General features: G+C 44.2%; 1 long non-coding RNA gene across 1 annotated transcript in view; it reads right to left on the reverse strand.

Moving 5' to 3' along the window:
* Window positions 1-21,799, reverse strand: part of LOC310703496 — a 529,088-nt gene that overhangs the window by 378,294 nt on the left and 128,995 nt on the right. The window contains exon 2 of the long non-coding RNA XR_014524193.1: window positions 14,626-14,980. This is a non-coding gene — a long non-coding RNA (uncharacterized lncRNA). The remainder of the gene's footprint in view (window positions 1-14,625; window positions 14,981-21,799) is intronic.

Genomic DNA, 21,799 nt, shown 5'->3' on the forward strand with positions numbered 1-21,799 from the left:
TACCCACACACACCCTCCCTCGACCGTTCTCCATCAATTAATGAGAAAAAAGAAGTTGCATTTGAAAATGATTAAAGGAACGAGAACAGCTCAGTGAACTTCTTGGTGGTGCTGGGAAGAGGGGTTTTTTTGTGTGTTTCACTTATTTTTCAAGGCAGTCAGGGAGTGATTTGCAGCCTTTCTGGGTGCTTGCCTTTCTTGAAAACCCTGTGGCATCCTCAGGTGGGCTTTCCTATAAGCACATGAAATCTGGAAGTCTGTCTGCTGTGTGTCTTAAATCTGTTCACTATTAGTCATTTCCGTGTGTGTAAAAAGTCTTTTTACTGCTTAAGGTAAAAGGAGAGTGTCAGGGAACTGCCATCAGAGGCACGGGAGAAGGAGAGGGTCTCTGATTCTGCAGGGGAAGGTCCAAGCACTAGGGGGAGACTCAGAAGGGGAAGAGAATGAGTGTAACATCAGGGAGAGCAACAGGACAGGGAGGTGCAGGGGCTCCAGGACTCTTCATTGGAAGTTAGCGAGGAGAGCCCAAGCACCCCACTGCCCACGCCCACCCTGCACAGGAGACTCCCGCACAGTGAAAGGCGGAAACGATTGGGCGTCAAACAACTCTTATGTTGGCAACGCTTTAAGAAATGCCCACAGACAGATTCTACGAGTGACTAAGAGCAGCCACGCTAAGATGGGCTGCGCAGTCCGGAGGGTTTAACCAGGCAATCCGATGCTCAAACGGAGCAGGATTACGCACGAGTAACTCCCAACCACTACAGAGAGACTTCCCTTCAAAGCAAAATCAACAAGCACACCGATCTCAGTAGTCAAGTGTCGCCAGCATCCTATGCTTCAGTGGAAGACATCATGAGGGAACACATTCAATGTTTTTTTGTTTTCTTTTTCAGACCAGGAAGCATGGGGAGCCAGGAAGGCTACAGAGTACTGGAGAAATATTTATTGAAAAGAAACCACACACACATACCACCCGCGTCCACCATGCAACCATAAAATGGCTTCCCCATGTGGATGAATAGTTTTCTCCTGTGGGTTCCTGCTTTGTATTGTTTTCCATTTTGTCTCCTGCTATTCTCCAAGTTCCCTTTAACTGCTTTCTAGTTGTTTTTATTGTATTTTGAACGTCTTCTTGAGACATGTATGTGGAAGGCAATAAGTAAGTAAGTAAGGTAAACTCGACCCCACACCCTCCAACATTCAATTAATTCTAAAGTGCTCTGACAATGAGGTGGAAAAGCAGAAACCCCTTTTAGAGGTGAAGAATTCTTTTGAGAAATCGGAGTACAGGTTTTAGCACAGTGATAGCTATTATCATCACCAACTGACTGTTTTTTTTTTATTTTTACAAGCTACAGTACAGTACTCAGGCTATTTTTAAACATAATAGCTTAATGTACGAACCCTGACTCAACCTCCCTTGTCCTCGCCGCCCCCAATTGCTTATCTGGCAATAGGGGAGTGGACTGCATGGAGTCCAAAGAACAAGGAGAATCAGGGAGATTCATTGGTCCCCCCCTCAAAAAAGTAAAAGCATTATGTCAATCCCTCTTCCCTGTGCCAAATCAGGGTCTCCTCAAAGTCACAGAGCATTCTGCCACTCTGTTTTTCTGCACTTTTTGGTCCCAAATAGCCTTTTGTTTTCATACGTATCCATGCTTATTTCGGTCCATGCCTTTTGCATGGGTTTTTCAAGGATTGACGCTGTCAAAAATGTTGCACATGGAGTACCAAAGAGCTTCTGGGCTGCTGGTGTTGCTGTTGTTAAGCACAACAGCTGAGAGCCAGTGTGGTGTAGTGGTTAAGAGCGGTAATCTCGTAATCTGGGGAACCGGGTTCGCGTCTCCGCTCCTCCACATGCAGCTGCTGGGTGACCTTGGGCCAGTCACACTTCTGTGAAGTCTCTCAGCCCCACTCACCTCACAGAGTGTTTGTTGTGGGGGAGGAAGGGAAAGGAGAATGTTAGCTGCTTTGAGACTCCTTAAAGGGAGTGAAAGGCGGGATATCAAATCCAAACTCTTCTTCTCTTCTTCTTCTTCTGAAGGTACCATACTTTTCCATGTATAAGACAAGGTTTTTTTTTACTGTAAATGTTTACTGTAATGTTTTAAATTGGGGCGCGTCTTATACATGGATAGTGCATTGGGGGGGGGGGGTGATGGGTTGCAGCCCCAAGCAGGAGTTTGTCAGTGGCGATTTGGTGGTTGATTGGTGGCTGCTGCAAGGGCTGCTTTGGATTGCCTGCTGCAGCGTTAACTGGGTGGATGATTGGTTGTTGCGGAAAGGGCTGCTTTGGATTGGCTGTTGCTGCGGCAGATGGGCTTGCGATTGTGGGCTGCTGTTGGTGAGCAGGCACACGCTTGTTGAACGTGGTGGTGTGAGCGATTTTAAGCGTTTTCAATCTGGTTAGTGATTTTCAGCATCCCACCCACCCAAAGAAAGCTCAACAACTCTGGGCCATCTCCCCCCATTTTCTTAAATTTGAGTCTCCCAAAATAGGGGTTGTCTTATACAGGGGTGTGTGTTATACACAGAAAGATACGGTACAGTGGTACCTCGGGTTACATACGCTTCAGGTTACAGACTCCGCCAACCCAGAAATAGTGCTTCAGGTTAAGAACTTTGCTTCAGGATGAGAACAGAAATCGTGCTCCGGCGGCGCGGTGGCAGCAGGAGGCCCCATTAGCTAAAGTGGTGCTTCAGGTTAAGAACAGACCTCCAGAACGAATTAAGTACTTAACCCGAGGTACCACTGTATTTTAAAAAGTTGAAAGCTTGGTTAAAGTTTTTTTTTTAAAAAAAAAAATAAATAAATCCTAATTGCTCAAGCAAAAACCGGGCACCTGGAACTCTTTAGAACCCTGCAGGTGGTGTTCTAGACAGAGACATGTTAAGCCTGAACACCCCTGGAATCCCCTTTCAGACGTCCCCTCTTGATGTGAGAATGTCTGAAATGAAGCCATCAAGTGTGTGGACATTGGAGGGAAGGCTTGTTAATTCACCCCTTCTCCTCGATATGTTCAGGGCACACACTTTTAGGTGATGACTGAATCAGACTAGTTCAGGGTCCCTTCGCCTAACTCAGTCAATGTGCTGGTCAGCTGTCACTGGAGACAAAACAAAAACGGTTCACATGAACCCACCTCCACATTGACTTTCTGCAAAGGCCCTTTTCAACTACCCAGGACAAATGTGTGGGGGTCAAAAGTGGGGTTGGGGAGAAATGCTGCACCAAATGGTTTGTGTGAAAGGTGCTGACACCACAGATCCAAAAGTTAATGGAACAATTTTAAATATGCTGCTCAAACTCAACTTGCTAATCTACATTTAACTAATCCTCCCACTTTATAATGTGACTAAAAATGGCATTCTCTCCCTCACTTGTCGCAAAGGTTTAACAGGAGAGCCACTGAAATGAGAAATAATAATAATGCTCAGCTTCATTATTTTTTCAAAACCTATGTGCTGTGCATTGACAAGTGCAAAGGGTTATAAATAATTGAAGCGGAATCTGCATTGTTAAGCTAAATGTCACCCTACACGTTTGCTCACTTCCTTACTAATTCATCAGATTTGAGAAATTCACATGGGGGTCTTTAATATGACTTGGATTGACAAAGTCCTACTGAAGTAATATTTTACCGAGCCAAGAGGGGGAAAGGAGTGTGGCGAAAGAACCAGAGTGGATTATTTTTTCATCTAAAGCAAATCCTAGTTTTGCTATTCTCTAGAGTAATCTTTCTGTATGCATCATCATGTGACTTTTAGGCCAAACACTGAATGGGAGTAAGTCACAGGAAGGCCACTGTATCAGGACATGGAGGAGTAATTAAAAATAAACAAATACCTGCATTAATTGATTTTTGGACTATTGAGGAGATAAAAGGAATGGGCAGTGTCTGTATTGTTGGGCCTACTCTGATACCATACCCTCCAACATTTCTCTGATGAAAATAGAGACACCCCTTTCCATAATGATAATTTTACCATTTACACCTCACATGTCTGACTGGGTTGCCCCAGCCACTCTGGGCAGCTTCCAACATATATAAAAACATAATAAAACATTAAACATTAAAAAGCTTCCTTATACAGGGCTGCCTTCAGATGGCTTGGGTGTTGGATAATTCAATTACCCTCCAACATTTCTCCAATAAAAATAGGGACATCCTAAGGAAAAGAGGGACATTCTGGGATTAAATCAGAAACCGGGACAGCTTCTCTAAATCAGGAACTGTGCCTGGAAAATAGGGACACTTGGAGGGTCTGAGATTCTAATCTGAGGATTGGAGTGATCTCTTCCACTCCAATTGTCAGATTGTAAATTAAAACAGTATCACCTAAAACTAAGTGTTTCATATTGGCCATGTATTGGCTCAGATCGTCTGATATCAATGTGTGTGTGTGTGTTTGTGTGTGGAATATAATGTGCTTCCTGAACTATTCCCTCAAGAGGAATGTTGCTCTTTCGCCAATGCAATAACCTCTGTATGATAAATACACAAAGTCACTCTCTTTCCTTAAAAGTCAGGCTGTATGAAAATATTTTTGCCACCATTTGGTTAATGCTTAGTGAACAACCTTAGGCCCAGTAAAGTTATTTAGGAGCCAGATCTGGCAATGGCCAGCAGTACGTTAAATTTACAACAAGGATTTAAGATGGTCCAATATAAGAAACGTGGACTTTACCATCTCCACCTAGAATAAATTATAGAATCTCTGACAGAACTGAACCTTAAAAATGGATCTTTCTAGGGAGAAGCACTTCTTCTTCTTGAATGCATGTTTTCTTGGACCAAATAATCACATATCCCTAATTCTTTGCTTTCCTCTGTTCTGTGTGATTCATCCCTGGCCACCCTTGAACATATTTTACTTCCTGATCCTGCCTGGAGCCTCTGTGCGAAAGCATGCCCAGCGCTTCAGTTCTTGACCAGCTGTACTGGACTACAATTCCCATCATCCCTGGCCATTGGACATTTTGGCTGAGAATGATTTGCATTGGAGTGCAACAACATCAGAAGGTCCATAGGTTTTCCACTTTTGTTCTAGGGTAGGTGCATGCATTTTTAACTCTAACATGCATTAAATAAATAAAGGCATACCTCTGAGTAAACTGTATGGGATTTCTAATGCTGCGAGTCTTTCCTCCTTTATTTGCTTTAAAAAACAAACAAAAAAACTTAGTATTAAGTAGCATCATCCAATCCAGAAGCAGACTTTAAAGCTGTAACGCCTGCCACGCTATTAAACTGCCCCTTGCGTAGCGCAAAAGAAAACTGAATGTTCCCTGTTTCTTTCAGCCCAAGGTGACCAACATACATCAGCTACTTTGATGCGAAAAGGAAGGCTGTAATATGTTTGCAGAGAATTTATGAGCTCAAAGGACTGTAAATTATCACAATCCTAGTGGGTTTCAGGCCTGTATTGCCCAATGTACAAAAAGGAAGAAGGTAAAATATAATGGGTCCCCATATTTTAAACCTGTATACAACTAACATCTCACATAGCAAAAACTTTAATGTCATTTCCTATCTCAGTCAACAATCCTATACAACATACTTTCCAAAACTCTCTGGGCACCTGTTACGGTTTTCAACTTGTATCTGAATTTCTTAAAGCCTTTGTGCTTTTGCGGGTTGCTAAGTCATTACAAAATAGCAAAATTAACGGTATTGTAAAGGGATATGCAAGGTACACCAAGGAGAAATAGCAACAACAGCCAGGAAGAATATGATTTTTTAAAAGAGTTTCAAATTCAGCAGAGTCCTATGCATGCCTACTCAAAGGTGAATCCCACTGAGTTCAGTGGGACTTATTTCCTGTTGTGTCTGTAGGAACACAGCTTTTTAATCCTGAGAATGTTGCAACTAACACATCCCTTCCCTTTTCTGCATGCCTTTACTGATAGTTCTTCTTTCCTTCCAACAGCTAACTCAGACTGTAAGCGCCAACAGGCATGTAGTCAGAACAAGGCTGCTGAGAAACAAGAGTGAGGGGTCAGCGTAGCTTCAGGAGGAGAAGGTTTCCAAAGTTTGCAGGGGTAACAAAAAATATTAAAGGGAAAAAATCCTAAGGGGACTGCAAAATAAAACAAAAACAAAAACACCCTCTCCTGAAGTGGGCAGCATGTTCATTAATTACAATCTGAAAACATATGTTGGAGGGGCAATAGAATGCAATATTCTGAAAAAGAGTGTGGTTGGTTGGTTGGTTGGCTGGCTGGAATACTAAACCAGAGTCTCCCACACTGCACCATTCCTAAAATAAAAAACCCTCTGTGCTTTAGCCTAGTAGTTACTTCCCCAAGCCACACAACAACCTGTAAGTTAACTGCTGTTTTTCAGAGAGAGAGAGAGAGAGAGCACACAAGCTAAGAGGAAAAGCAAGCCGATTTCCCGTCACAAGCGCAAGTCCCATCTGAAACATGCTTCAGTACGTTTCAAGCTTCATAACATAATGCTGCCTCAGACATACGAGCAAAACACTCTATTAACAGTTTTGCGAAATGGAGTGCTGAGCTAGGCTGCGATCTACACTTACTCATTTACTTGTATTTCTAAACATTTCAAATTCAAGTGCTCAGGTCCAGACCTTTCTGGTCTCTGAGACAGCAAAAAGTTCTGAAGCATGAAATGACTTGGTTGCAAGGCTGCAATTTTTGCTGAAATGTCATTTATTCTTACATGGTACAAGAACCTACAAGCTATTGATTTATTTGGTGTCCTCTTTAAGAAAATTTTAGCTTGAACGGCATGTTTAATGGGTTCATATTTTGTTTCGCATTTCGGCTGCCCCATATTTCTTCAGCCGCACGGCAGCTCACCGGGACTGCAAAGCTCTGGCAAACAGAATCATTTCCACAGTCACTGTCAGGATGTGAGGATTCCCTACCCCCCACCCCCGATAAAAGTTGCTCATCTTAGCAAAATGCCTTCTGCTTCCTTAAACCATCTTTAGCCATTTCCCCCAAGTAGGAGCCTCTAAATTCTTCCTGCAAATTGTTTTCTTTGAAAGACAAAATTCAGCAGTGAATCCATTCTTATGCATGTCCCCTACTGCAGGCTTCCTCAACCTCGGCCCTCCAGATGTTTTTGGCCTACAACTCCCATGATCCCTAGCTAGCAGGACCAGTGGTCAAGGATGCTGGGAATTGTAGTCTCAAAACATCTGGAGGGCCAAGGTTTAGAAAGCCTGCCCTACTGCACAGCTCAGGAGTGGGGGAGAATACTTTTTAGCCCAATGGTGGTCACACTGCCTCCTGGCAACTTTCTGAGGGGCATATGCCAGTGTTAAAGGTAAAGGTAAAGGTACCCCTGACCATTAGTTCCAGTCGCGGGTGACTCTGTGGTTGCAGCACTCATCTCTCTCTATAGGCCGAGGGAGCCAGTGTTTGTCCGCAGACAGCTTCCGAGTCATGTGGCCAGCATGCCAAACCAGAGCAGCGCAAGAAAACGACCTATTTATCTACTTGCACTTGACGTGTTTTCGAACTGCTAGGTGGGCAGGAGCTGGGACCGAGTAATGGGAGCTCACCCTGTCACAGGGATTTGAAACACCAACCTTCTGATCGGCAAGCCCTAGGCTCTGTGGTTTAGACCACAGCACCACCAGCGTCCCATATGCCAGTGGTAGCCAAATCCAAATCCTAAGGTGGGCAAAAAACTGAATTTTATATTTGTACAGTAGGTTATTTTCTACACACCATCTAGGCCAGTTTTTGCCCCAAACCTTGGTCTCCAGCTGTTTTGAACTGCAGTTCCCATAATCCCTGACCACCTATCTTGCTAGCTAGGGATGATGGGCATTATAGTCCAAAACAAGAAGAGACCCAAGTTTGGGAAACACCGGCCCATATGGTATGTAGAAATGAATACAAAATTCATTTTTCTGCTCACCTTTGGATTTGACTACCACTGCTTAGCTTCAGCAGGCCTTGAGTGCCTTCAGATAATACGCTGGGGCTGACCTGTTGGTGACTTGGCAGCCTCTGTGTTTCAACTACCACATTGCAATGCCCTCTGATAAGGGTGGTGGTACCCTCCTTCTCCACCCACTCCTTGATCATCACTCAACAATGAAATTATTATTATTATTATTTATTACTTATACCCCGCCCATCTGGCCAGGCCTCGCCAGCCACTCTGGGTGGCTCCCAGCAGAATATTAAAAACACAATAAGACATCGAACATTTAAAAAATTCCCTAAACAGGGCTGCCTTCAGATGTCTTCTAAAAGTCAGATAGTTGTTTATTTCTTTGACATCTGATGGGAGGGCGTTCCCCAGGGCAGGTACCACTACCGAGAAGGCCCTCTGCCTGGTTCCCTGTAACCTCACTTCTCTCAGTGAAGGAACCACCAGTGAAGGAAGCACCTCAAAGCTGGACCTCAGTGTCCGGGCTGAGTAATAGAGGTGGAGATGCTCCTTCAGGTATACTTTCAAAACGTAATTCCAACAAATCACTTTTCAAGATGCCACTGACTTTACCAGCTACATGCATCAACTTATTGAATAAAGTGCTTTCAGAGTTATGTTTTTTCTGGAGGCAAAGTGATGCAAGGCATTCAGGGATGTAAAGCAGCAAAGGTCTAATCAATAGGACACTTTTGTTGACAACCATTGTGAAAAAATGATCGGTGCTAGTTCTCTTTTACCAGAGAAAGCAAATAACCTGAGTGGCATGCTTCCTCAATGCATTCCAAGTATTTATGGGTTACTTAGAAAGAGAGAGAGAATCCATAAACAAGGCCAGAACAAAAAAATAAAATAAAATGCAATTTTATTGATATCCATCTGATTTATGTTTACAGCATGTGCTGATAATAACCCCATTTGTCAGAGAAACCATCATGAATACTAAGTTGGAGTTACTGAGTCAAAACCCAAACAACTGTGTTTTCACACCCTGCATTTTCATAGAGAGACCTTCTTGGAAGAAGAAATTTCACCATGGCACTTTAGCCCAAAAGTTTTGGTATATATTTTCCTGCGTGCATGGACGTTTGTCTAGTGTCAAGGAAGCTTCATGTACAGCTTTCTCACTGTTTGCTTACTAAGATCTAAGTTTAAAAGAAATACTTTTGTTTTTTGCCAGGAAGATCAATGGCACTAGTTCTTTCTGAAAATACAAAGTGGGACCAAGTTTATTCATATGCTCAGGAAAAAGTAGCTCTAAATCAAGTCTTGAAGTCAGGGCTGTCTTAAACATATGCGGTGCCAGGGTGCAAAGATCCGCCTGGCGCCCCTCCCCCCCCCCCGGTTCCCCAGTCCCAGGTGCGCAGGAGGGTAGAGCTAGCCGGCTGCCTCGGCATCTCGCTGGCTCGGTCGCCCCCGAACTCGTGGCGCAGAGCTGCCCGCAGCAGAAGAGCCCACCGCGGCACACTGACCAATGGGCAGGCTCTTCCCCAGACTCAACTCTGGGGCCCTGGACTCTCGGCCTGGTGCTCCTGAGAGCCTGGCACCCGGGTGCCTCACACCCCTAGCGCCTATGGGTAAGATGGCCCTGCTGGAAGTTACAGAGATGTTGGCAAATCTAACCACCTATGTGGTCATATTTAGTTCTCCATTTACTGTGCAAGCCAAACCCTGGATCTACTGTGCTATTGGTCATAGGTTACGATACGCCTGCCTCTGAACCTTGAAGCCCGTGACGGCTGAAATACAGCCTGCTAGCAGAAAACCCATTCCACAGCAGAAGTCTATCCATGTGCACAGGGCTGCCATCAGATGGGCAGAAGGGACAGGGTTTAGAGGTGGTCTAAGGCTAGCAGGTGTCTAAAACCACAGAGCCTAGGGCTTGCCGATCAGAAGGTTGGCAGTTCGAATCCCCATGACAGGGTGAGCTCTCGTTCTTCAGTCCCAGCTCCCAGCCTAGCAGTTCGAAAGCACGTCAAAGTGCAAGTAGATAAATAGGTACCGCTCCAGTAGGAAGGTAAACGGCGTTTCCGTGTGCTGCTCTGGTTTTGGCAGAAGCGGCTTAGTCATGCTGGCCACATGACCCGGAAAAACTGTCTGCGGACAAACGCCAGCTTCCTCGGCCAGTACAGCGAGATGAGTGCTGCAACCCCAGAGTCGTTCGTGACTGGACTTAACTGTCAGGCGTTCTTCACCTTAACCTAAGGCTAGCAGGGGGCACACTCTCTTAGTTTCACTTAGAGTAATTCAGACATTTTTGAAGGAAGAGCACAAAACACAGACGTAGCCCAAATGCCCTTTCTCCACGTCCAGATTATGTCATTCCCAAGTGTGATGCCTTTACAGAATAAAACACAATTGGCTGTTATTTGTATGTTTTACTTGGAAGTAATGCCCTTGAAATAAATGAGGGTTCTTTTCTTTCCTACTGAGAAAAGATTGTGATATTGCATTTCCAGCACCCCGTTTCTGGTTTCCCTTGTCCTCCATGGTCTTTGACACCAGAATGTGTGTTTTTGAGGTCTCACCCTATTCCTGTAACTGTGACTGTTCTCAACACTGACTTTTAATTTTTCCCCAGTCCAAGGCACAAGAATAAGGATGTACAAATTAGGACCTTTTCTTTTCTGAACAATTCCACATATTCTATGATCCACTGCTGAGCCAAGTCCTAAATTGAAACATCAACATTCCATATAGGACTGCTAGAAAACCTCTCCCCTCCCCGAAGCCCATGGATACAAACGAGTCGATTTTCAGGAACTGCTAGCATCTGTATGTTCCAACTGATCTCATCAAGAATTTCTAATTCACAGAGGTTATGAAAATCACGCATCTTCAATTAAATTGACGAGGTAAACATTTCAGAGTGACACAGAGCACATTCTCTGAGTGAACTTCTTGTTGTTATGGTGCTTCGACTGAGAGAAATGGAATAAGTGTGCGATATGCCTTTCTTCCTACCAAATGGTACAATGCCTCCCCCCTACCCAACAACAAAAATTCACCAAACTCAGTTTTGGAATCTAACTAGAAGAATGTTTGTTTTATAACGTTAGGATATCAAGAGGCATTTTATTTCATTTCCGCATTTTGATACAATCCATACTTGTTGTTTCAGGGCAATATGTCTCGGAGGCTCCAAAAATGTCCCAATGAAGAAAGACAGCCAGGGGTAGGTAATCTGAATTTTCCTTTTGAATCAGGTTCTATAACGTTGGAGTAATATTCAACTTCTGTCCATTTCCCCAAGCAGAAAGATAGGACTACAATCTGTGCAGAGTGGGACTTAATTAAAGAGAAGAGCAAAAACACAAAGCCACCACTACTGCCCCTGTCAATTGAAGTTTTGAAAATGGGAGTTTTGGAGTGCCCTGTTGCACTTGATTTTTTGCCAGCAGCGCAGCTTGCAGAAATGGTACAAGAGCAGGACTTTCATGCTGTCCTATTTCAGACCTACTGTGGTTTAAAAAGAGTCTGGACTAAAAGTAAGGATGAACTCAGTAATGGTCATTCTGGAGACCCCAGGGGCAAATTGGAGTAATGGAAGTGTGCGAAAAACATTTGTGCAAGAAGGCCTCTCCTCCTTCCGGAGGGGAGGTGTTGTGAGCGGGAGACGATTCCCGCGTCACGCAGGGCTCGGGTGGCAGTTAGGCATTGGAATGTGTTGTTGGTGTATGGAAGGGCAAGGTGTGGCCATTGCCTAGCCCTTCAATTTTGGGTATTCCGTTAAAGGAATCTGGTGGTCATGGATCCTGTCCAATGCCTGTGTGGCGGGGGACCAGGGCACAACCCTCAGTGACATCAGGGGAGAGCTTATAGTTGTATTTGCATCAACAGGCTCCCCCGACTGGTGGTTAACCCCTCTTCAGACTCACCCCTCTCTAAGTGGGTGGAGTCAAATCTCCCGTGGTCCAATGCCTAAGCCAATACCTTCTCACATGCTGTAATCAATAAAGTTGTGGCCTTTTCTTGCCCATTAACCTTATATACCATATCCATGTGTCTTTATTCCCCAAGCGGGGATTGGGTCATCAAATCACAAGCTCTGGACATAATCCAAGAATGCATAAACCATTTCTCCCATTTTGGTCTGCTTCCTGAACTCGGCAGTATCTCAAAACTTTTCCGGCCCAGAATATATTTGGGAGAAGGTGAGAAATGGAGTTTGCAGTGTTTTCGTCCTCTCTATGCCCTCTCAGAGCTTGGGCTACCTCAGACCTCCAGGACTGACATGAATTTTCCATTACGAGCATCTTGCAGACAGTGTTGCAACATTTACTTTGATGGCCATTTTCTATTGATGTGCCAGAATACCCTCTCAGATAAAAGTTCTCATACCCAAGACTCCCTAGAAGAAATGGCAAGCCTATTTTACAGTCACATACTCAAACTTTAGACCTTTCCCTACCCAGCTGTAAATGCCGGGCACGTTCTCCATCCTGTTCTTCTTGCATTTTGTTTTCTATTTTGGCACACTGACATATTCCACTTTGTCATGGGCTTCTACTCATAATTTCTTATTAAAAGCAGTGCAAAAATGAGTACATATTTGAAAATATCAAGTGCCTAGTTAATGGCCTGTAAAATTTCCACTCACAACTCTGCATCACCAGCTGAACTTCTGAAGCAGGGCCAGGGGCTGAGTCAAGGGTTGGTATTATTGGTTGGCATCCAAGGGCCGTTCCTCTGCGGGGGGTGGGGGTGTCCATTGGCAATCCTTGAACCCTGCAGGCCTGATGTTCATTTTCCTTCTTATTGCTGCCTCTTTGCCTGCCCTCCTAAGCGAATGAGAAGGTGCAAGAGAAAAAAAAGGGAAGAGCTATTGCTACTGCTGCTCATCTCTCTCCCTGGACAGTGAGTCTCACTGGGCCGGCATGCAGCTTCCAGGTCATGTGGCCAGCATGACTAAGCCGCTTCTGGCGAACCAGAGCAGCGCAGGGAAACACCATTTACCTTCCCGCCAGAGAGGTACCTATTTATCTACTTGCACTTTGAAGTGCTTTCAAACTGCTAGGTTGGCAGGAGCAGGGACTGAGCAACGGGAGCTCACCCCATCGTGGGGATTTGAACCGCCAACCTTCTGATCAGCAAGTCCTAGGCTCTGTGGTTTAACCCACAGTGCTACCCACGTCCCTGAATAGAGGTAGGAAGCAGAAAAAACAAAAACCTCTTAACTTTAGATGCAGTATAAACCAAAAGAGCCAAGAATTAGCAGTAAGGACTTGTTTTACCTGACGGTAAGAATGATGATTGTCGATGCTACATTAAACAAGTCGTGTTGCTATTTCCCCGAGTTTCTGCTCAGTATGGACAACCAGAAAAGCTGCATCAGCAAAACTAACTCTAGAGTAAGCTGTTCAGTCTGAGTTTATTTTTTTTCTCCTTTTTTTTTTTACCTTCAGGCATGACAGATTAAAGAGTTTATCTATAGACATGGGAAGCATATTTCTCCCTTCGTTTCTTTTTCTTTTTTCCCCTTTCTTTTGCCAGAAGAGTAGCTTTAAGAATAGAATAGAATTGCCGGGGGTGGGGAGAGAGAGAGAGAGAGAGGGACAGTGAAATTGAAAAAGGCGTGTGCGTTCACATAATAACCTTTGGCTGGTTGTTTGTTGCTGCAGCAAACAGAACTCAGCAAACCACCAATTGCACGTTGATATTTCCTGCACCGTTTGCAAAGAGCAAGAGATAGAAAACCACACTGAAAATAAAGTTATATTCTTTCTCTTTTCATCATAGGAATGGGAAGATAATGATATGAAGAGTTAAATGTGGCTGACACAAACAGAAGCACAGCACACCTTTTCCCCTCTCCTCCTTCCCTGACACAAGTCAAAGAATCCCTTTACTTATTCTGTGCAACCCATGATACCTTTCCTGGATTGCTGCAACTAAAACAACTGGCATTTGGGTGAGTGTGTGCATCCATTTAAAATAGTAGATCTGCGTGCTGAAGACCATATTCCTTATCTCCAGCAAATGTCAATGGAATTAATAACGTGTTGTTTATTTATTTTTTAATGTGAGATTAAGCAGGTTAGTGCACAAGAAATAGATTTGAAGAAGGGGTTTTTTTGGTGTGGCGTGTGTTTTCATATCATGACTGCATCACTGGGTGTTTATTGTTTGGTTAGCACCTTCCCATCTGGTGCAACACCAATAGTTTGGGAAAGACCTATGCTGTGCTATTTTTCCAGAAAAAGAGGTGCCCGAACACCTCCCTCGTTCCCCCAGCGCCCACCTGAGAGGTGCCGGAACTGAGTTCCGGTGAGTTCTGGCTGAAAAAAGGCCCTGGACCTCTGCGACTGGACTCTGCTTATGCTGATGCTATATTCACTGATTTGTCAAAGCTAACGTCGTGGGGAAACAGTGCCCTTAGTCCTTATAATGTGTGAGAGAACTACTTGAAGCAAAGAGACCATGTCTGCAGCCCAAACCATGTTGACTCAGAAGTACTTTTTCCTACAAAAGTGGAGTTACGACCAAAGCCTATGATGCTATGATTCCATGAGGTATTCAGGCGATGTTGTTGTTGTTATTTCTGTTAATAACCCATTCATAATATGATTATGCTATTATGTGGAAATGTTCTTCCTACTAATAGTTAACACTTTTTATTTTATGTTTAAATCTATCAGTAAATCACCATGTGATGCAAGTTTCAGGTAGCTGGATTATCAGTAGAATTTGCAGCCATTACCTGAACAGGTGGCGCTGTGGGTAAAAGCCTCAGCGCCTAGGGCTTGCCGATCGAAAGGTCGGCGGTTCGAATCCCTGCGGCGGGGTGCGCTCCCGTCGTTCGGTCCCAGCGCCTGCCAACCTAGCAGTTCAAAAGCACCTCCGGGTGCAAGTAGATAAATAGGGACCGCTTACCAGCGGGAAGGTAAACGGCGTTTCCGTGTGTGCGGCTCTGGCTCGCCAGAGCAGCGATGTCACGCTGGCCACGTGACCCGGAAGTGTCTTCGGACAGCGCTGGCCCACGGCCTCTTGAGTGAGATGGGCGCACAACCCTAGAGTCTGGCAAGACTGGCCCGTACGGGCAGGGGTACCTTTACCTTTACCTTTACCTTTGCCTTCTACTGACACAGAGGTACATCTAGATAATATTTCCATGGTCTGACTGGCCATGATGATCCAGGGTTTCAAGCCAACGTATTTTCAGCCTTGTCTAAAATATTTTTTGCTGAAGGTCTTTATACATCCAAAGCATTTGCTATGGCACTGAACTATGGTCCTGCCACTGGCTTCCTACATTGGCTGGAACTGTTGTCGTCACTGGTGACTAGAAGCCAAAGATTACTTAAACTTATGAACAACAAAGCATTTGTAACATAGAATAATAGAATCTTAGAGTTCCCCAAGGGTCATCCAGTCCACCCCCTGCAGTGCAGGAATCTCAGCTAAAGCATCCATGACAGATGGCCATCCAAACCTCTGCTTAAAAACCTCCAAGGAAGAAGAGTCCACTACATCTCGTGGGAGTCTGTTCCACTGCTGATCATCTCTTATTGTCAGAAGGTTTTTCCGAATCTATAATCAGAATCTCTTTTCTTGCAACTTGAAGCCATTGGTTCAAGTCCTACCCTCATCCAGATCACGAGAAAACCAGCACACTCCCTTCTCCATGTGACAACCCTTGAGATATTTGAAGATGGCTATCCTATCTCCCTCTCACACTCCTCGTTTTCAGGCTAAACAAACTCAGCTCCTTCAAGCGCTCTTCATAGCAATTAGTTTCCAGACCATTGATCATCTTGGTTGCCCTCCTCTGCACACATTCCAGCTTGTCAAGATCCTTCTTAAATTGTGGTGCCTGGAATTGGATAAAGTATTCCAAGTGTGGTCGGACTAAGGCACAATAGAGTGGTACTATTACTTCCCTAGACAGCATCTTAAAAAGCAGAGACATCACCTTGCCAACAAAGGTCCATATAGATAAAGCTATGGTTTTCCCAGTAGTGATGTATGGAAGTGAGAGCTGGATCATAAAGAAGGCTGATCGCCGAAGAATTGATGCTTTTGAATTATGGTGTTGGAGGAGACTCTTGAGAGTCCCATGGACTGCAAGAAGATCAAACCTATCCATCCTTAAGGAAATCAGCCTTGAGTGCTCGCTGGAAGGACAGATCCTGAAGCTGAGACTCCAATACTTTGGCCACCTCATGAGAAGAGAAGACTCCCTGGGAAAGACCCTGATGCTGGGAAAGATAGAGGGCACAAGGAGAAGGGGACGACAGAGGACAAGATGGTTGGACAAGATGGTTCTCGAAGCTACCAGCATGAGTTTGACCAAACTGCGGGAGGCAGTGGAAGACAAGATGGTTGGACAAGATGGTTCTCGAAGCTACCAGCATGAGTTTGACCAAACTGCGGGAGGCAGTGGAAGACAGGAGTGCCTGGCGTGCTCTGGTCTATGGGGTCACGAAGAGTCAGACACGACTAAACAACAACAACATTACTTCCCTTGATCTGGACAGTATACTTGCATGATCAGCTTTGGTGATGAATAGTCCACTTCATCAGCTGCAGGATGAAGCGGATGGTAGGGTACTCTGATGTACCTGATGAAGTGGTTTCTAGTCCACAGAAGTTTATGCAGTTTGTATGTAACAGACTAGCATGGCTCCCCCTTCGGGAATTCCCAAGTAAGACACACAAATTGCAGAATTGTCACCAGGACAGTTTATTAGTTTAACTCTGGCTTGTGAAGTCTGATATATGTCACGTGTTTCTAAATAGCAGTCAGCAAATTAGAAGGCTGTTGTGAAGTAACCCAATAATCCATCCAACCAGCAAAAGTAATTTAACTAAGATGGAGTGAGGGCTTACTACGGAACAATCTATCACTAATGACTGGAACAGGTGCACAAAGTGTCTTAATAAATCAGTAACCTGAAAAGCACATAAATTACTTTGAAGGTTAATGTATTTTCCTCCTTGTTTCCCAAACATCTTGGAGGTATTTTCATGAATATTTCAGACACTGCACAGAAAACCTCTGCGGAATATGCTTGAGGTGCTAGATAAAGGAAGAAATAGAAATGATGGTACTTTCCTAAGTGAGGATCAGTATGGACCATTGCCTTGCAGATCTTCCTAGTAGTGAAACCTACTGAACTATAAACTTTAAAGAAGACTGTTGGATTCACATTATTAACTTCGCTTAAAATCGGATTTTTCAGATCCTTTCAATTGGTAGTCTAGAAATATTTTTTAAAATGATAATCTGCTGAAGTTTAAATGAGGTTCAGCTGAGTACCTTTCTCCCACTCCCCAGTGCAAGAACCAGAATATTCTGAGATTGTCTGCATTCACATGTCTGAATGTTAACATTGGGGGGGGGGTGTTGACATTCCTTTCAACATATATATTTACCACTTTCTCAGTCCACTGCATGGGACGCGGGTGGTGCTGTGGGTTAAACCACAGAGCCTAGGACTTGCTGATCAGAAGGTCGGCAGTTCGAATCCCCGTGATGGGGTGAGCTCCCATAGCTCAGTCCCTGCTCCTGCCAACCTAGCAGTTCGAAAGCACGTCAAAGTGCAAGTAGATAAATAGGTACCGCTCTGGCGGGAAGGTAAACGGCGTTTCCGTGCGCTGCTCTGGCTTGCCAGAATTGCCTTAGTCATGCTGGCCACATGACCCGGAAGCTGTATGCCGGCTCCCTCGGCCAATAAAGCAAGATGAACGCCGCAACCCCAGAGTCAGTCACGACTGGACCTAATGGTGAGGGGTCCCTTTACCTTTACCTAGGTTCTGCCTTATTTAGTTTTAAAAATAATAAATATATTTCACCTAGCAAACTTTTCATCTTATCAGAGATAGGCATACTCTGGAATTCTGTCTTCCCCAAATATGATATATTCAATATTTCTTGAGGGTGCACAAAGTATCCTATGTTAGAAAATATTGAAACAGAGAAAGTCAATTTCCACCCTGCTTTTCACCACTTCTCGAAGTGATATTGTTCGATTATCAATTATTAAGGGACGAAGCTTTAAGAAATTGCACATATACTATATTTGCCAATATATTCCTGAGAGGGATTTGCTTATAACAGAAGACAAAAACGAGGGCTCAATTTGTGTTTAAACTTATATTACACCAATAAAATACTTATAACAGAGGATACATTACAATTTTCAATATCTATTCTCTTATTGTCATACCGCAGGAAACTTAATAATGGATGAGCAAATTTCTCTTGTTCAGCAGAAAAAAACTTTCCTACTTTTCTAAAGTAAACCAATTTGTTATAGCTGATAACTTTATTGCCTAATACTACATGAAAATACAAGTGGAAGAAGTAGGTAAACCCTCTTCGTCATCTAACTTGTGTTTGAATAGGGAGTTTGCCAATATTCTCAAGGAGTTTACCCTACCAAATGAACTTCAAAATTTTCTTAAAAGACTCCAGCTCTCTTTGAAGTTATTTGAGTCAGGCCCTAAATTAGTGGGAGGATAAAAGTAAACAATAGGCTCTAAACATAATGAAGCTGTCAATAAAACAATCAGACTAGCCATCCGCAAGAAAAAATAGACATTAAAAGAACATTAAGGTTGTGGTGCAAAAACAATAGACGTGGAAAAAAATTAGTTAAGGGTGACACTTACCATATGTTTTTGCAATGTATTGTCATGCTGAAGTAAATTTTAAAGGTAGTTAAGGAGAAACCCTGTTGTGCCTAGGTGCAAAGTACCATATGTTAATTCTTCTTTTACATCACAATGGGGGTGCCATCTTGTCCTTTGCCTCAGACATGCTGGCCCTGACTGCACCATAGATTTGTATAATGGCTTTATTAAACCTTTTGGGTTTTATCTGCCCCTATTAAACAGCCCACATTGATTTTGTTAGGCTCCAACACTCTTCCTAAATTTTGAGGGCATTTTTTTTTTTTAAAGTGAGCACTTTAAAAGCAAGCTGGTTAAAGGTCAATTTGTTTTTCATTCAACTTGTTGCTCCATCTTTCACTGCCTATGGAGATTGTTTGTCTATGTTTAAAATCAAATGGCACAAAGCATGGCTCCATGGAGCCCTCAGGCATATGAGACAACTCTTAGGGGCTGAGGGGTCTTCGCCCCCCACAGAAAATATTTCAGGGGGCTGCCCCCCAAGGTTGATGGGCATTGCCATTCAAATGGTGTGCGTGCACCATGTCATATGATTGATTATGTGGGGTGGGGCTTACTTGCCCCCTATATTTTATTCAAGTTAGCACCCCTGCCCTCAGGGTAAGGTAAAGGTAAAGGGACCCCTGACCATTAGGTCCGGTCGTGACCGACTCTGGGGTTGCGGCGCTCATCTTGCTTTATTGGCCGAGGGAGCCAGTGTACAGCTTCTGGGTCATGTGGCCAGCATGACTAAGCCACTTCTGGAGAACCAGAGCAGCGCACAGGAACGCCATTTACCTTCCCGCTGGAGCAGTACCTATTTATCTACTTGCACTTTGACGTGCTTTCGAACTGCTAGGTGGGCAGGAGCAGGGATCGGGCAACGGGAACTCACCCCGTCGCGGGGATTCGAACTCCCGACCTTCTGATCAGCAAGTCCTAGGCTCTGTGGTTTAACCCACAGCGCCACCAGCATCCCACCCTCAGGGTAGCTACGAACTAAATGAAGCAACAGCAAAACCATATAAAAGCAACGAGGGAGTGGACTACAGGTCATGTTTTCCATGTTGAAGGTCCAAGGTCCAAACACTGACATTACTGTTACTGATGGTTCCAGGACAATTGCAGCAGATAGATGAAATCAATCTTACTTTGAATTGCTCACCAAGTGGCCCCCACAGGCTGGAGACAGCAGTCTACAGGGCATTGATCTTAGAGATGAAATTTTAGTGGCCTTGAGAGGCCAGGTAAAAGAAGGACATTTGATCAAGACCATAGGTGCCAACTCTCTGGGTCCCTGGGTACCCAAGTACCCACAAAATTCCTCATGAAGAGGCCAAATGTGCTCTCAAAATAAGCATTTGTAAATGTATTTTCACCCCAAATGCACATTTTAGAATGCATCTTCATACAATTAAGAACTGTGGTGGAACATCTGACTTCCCACTTCTGTTCGTCATATTAGTCCTGAAGACAAGGATCGTGCTGGCTCCTATCAGAATCCCCACGGGTCAAATTCCTCAAACATCCTGTGTAAGAAGTCCTTCCTAGCAATACATCTAAAACTTTTGCATCCAAGGTGACTCCTGTTGAGACAAGTTATCATTCACATGCCTGCTATCTGATGGAAGGCCCCTTCCATCTTTGCAGCATTTCAGAATTTTGAACCTTTCTGAGCTGCAGTGGAAATATATTTAAGGACTGCTGTTGCAGGGCTTTTCTTCTTTCCCATTTCCTCAGAGGGATCAGTGCATCTTCACACAGTAAATATCTTTCTCAGATGTGAAGACACAAAACTTTTAGCAGAGCTGCCAGAACCAAACATCACCTATTTTCTTTTTATCAGTGTGATAACAGACCCTAACAACTCAGTATAGCTTCTGGGTTCTCAAGTGCAGCATAACCTTCTAGCTAGGCATTAATAATAACAATTGTATGATGTTTGTCTAGCACCTTGTATCCAGTCTGATTCAAAATCATTTGTCTAACTTGAAAATGTGCTTTGTGTTATTGAAGTTTATCTTATTGTATCGTATTTATTAGTTGGTTCCCCCCCCCAAAAGCAACTTACCAAAATGATGAGAGCCAATTATAATCATGGATTTATCTGTCATCATCCCACATGCAACAAAGCTACTAGTTGCAAAATGACCCACCATTATTCTTTTTCTAACTAAATTAAGAATCTAACCTAGTGGTTACCAGAGCATAGACAACCTAAGTTAGGGCCTAAATCAGCAACCAGTTGAAGGCACTTCATGCCACCAAAATCACTTGAGCCTTCAAGCAAAAATAATCGATCCAGGAGTACTCCCAAGCAATGTATCTGCTCCTTCAGGAAAAGCATAGCTTCCTCCAGAACAGGCCATGTACCACCCATCCAGTGTAGATTAAACTTCAATTTATTGGCTCTCTCATCCATTCCATTACCAAGCTCAGACATTACTCTAATACATTCTGTGCCACACTTACAGATGTAAAGGAAAAAACAGATGTGTGCATCATCAGCAAAATGTTGACAGTGCTCACCAAAACTCATGATGGTCCTAATAATCTAATCATGGTTTCCTGCTGATGTTTCCTGTAGATGTTAAAGCCTCTCCTCTTCCCTGAGGGGAAGTGTTGTGAGCGGGAATCACTTCCCACGCTTGCAGGGGGGGCGTGACTGGGCCCCTGCTTCACTGGAGTCCTCTGCCCGCATCATGCACCCTAGCCAGCCAATCCACCTGACTGTGGGGCATGGCTTAGCTGTTTAAAAGCAGCCACGGGCACACAAGTGCTGCCTTGTTGTTCCGGCTTCCTCGGATCACCCTCCCTCCCTCCCTCTAGCTTTTACTTCTGCATGACCTTGCTATGGACCTTGGTTGGTGGCCTTGCTTGTCCAAGGGGCCTGGTTGCAATTTTTTCCACTTGGCAGATTGGCACCAGCCACTTGGTTTTTCGCCTACCTCATAGCAAATTGTCACAACTTTGACTGGGGGTGGCTGCTGAGACCACATAACTCCGGTCTTGAAAGACCTGCATTGTCTCCCAGTACGTTTCCGAGCACAATTCAAAGTTTTGGTGTTGACCTTTAAAGCTCTAAACCGCCTTGGCCCCGTATTCCTGAAGGAGTGTCTCCACCCCCATCATTCTGCCAGGACACTGAGGTCCAGCTCCAAGGGCCTTTTGGCGGTTCCCTCACTGCAAGAAGCAAAGTTACAGGGAACCAGGCAGAGGGTCTTCTTGGTAGTGGCACCTGCCCTGTGGAACACCCTCCCATCAGA

This window comes from Podarcis liolepis (assembly GCF_965112155.1).
Source record: "Podarcis liolepis genome assembly, chromosome: 3".
Taxonomy (NCBI): domain Eukaryota; kingdom Metazoa; phylum Chordata; class Lepidosauria; order Squamata; family Lacertidae; genus Podarcis; species Podarcis liolepis.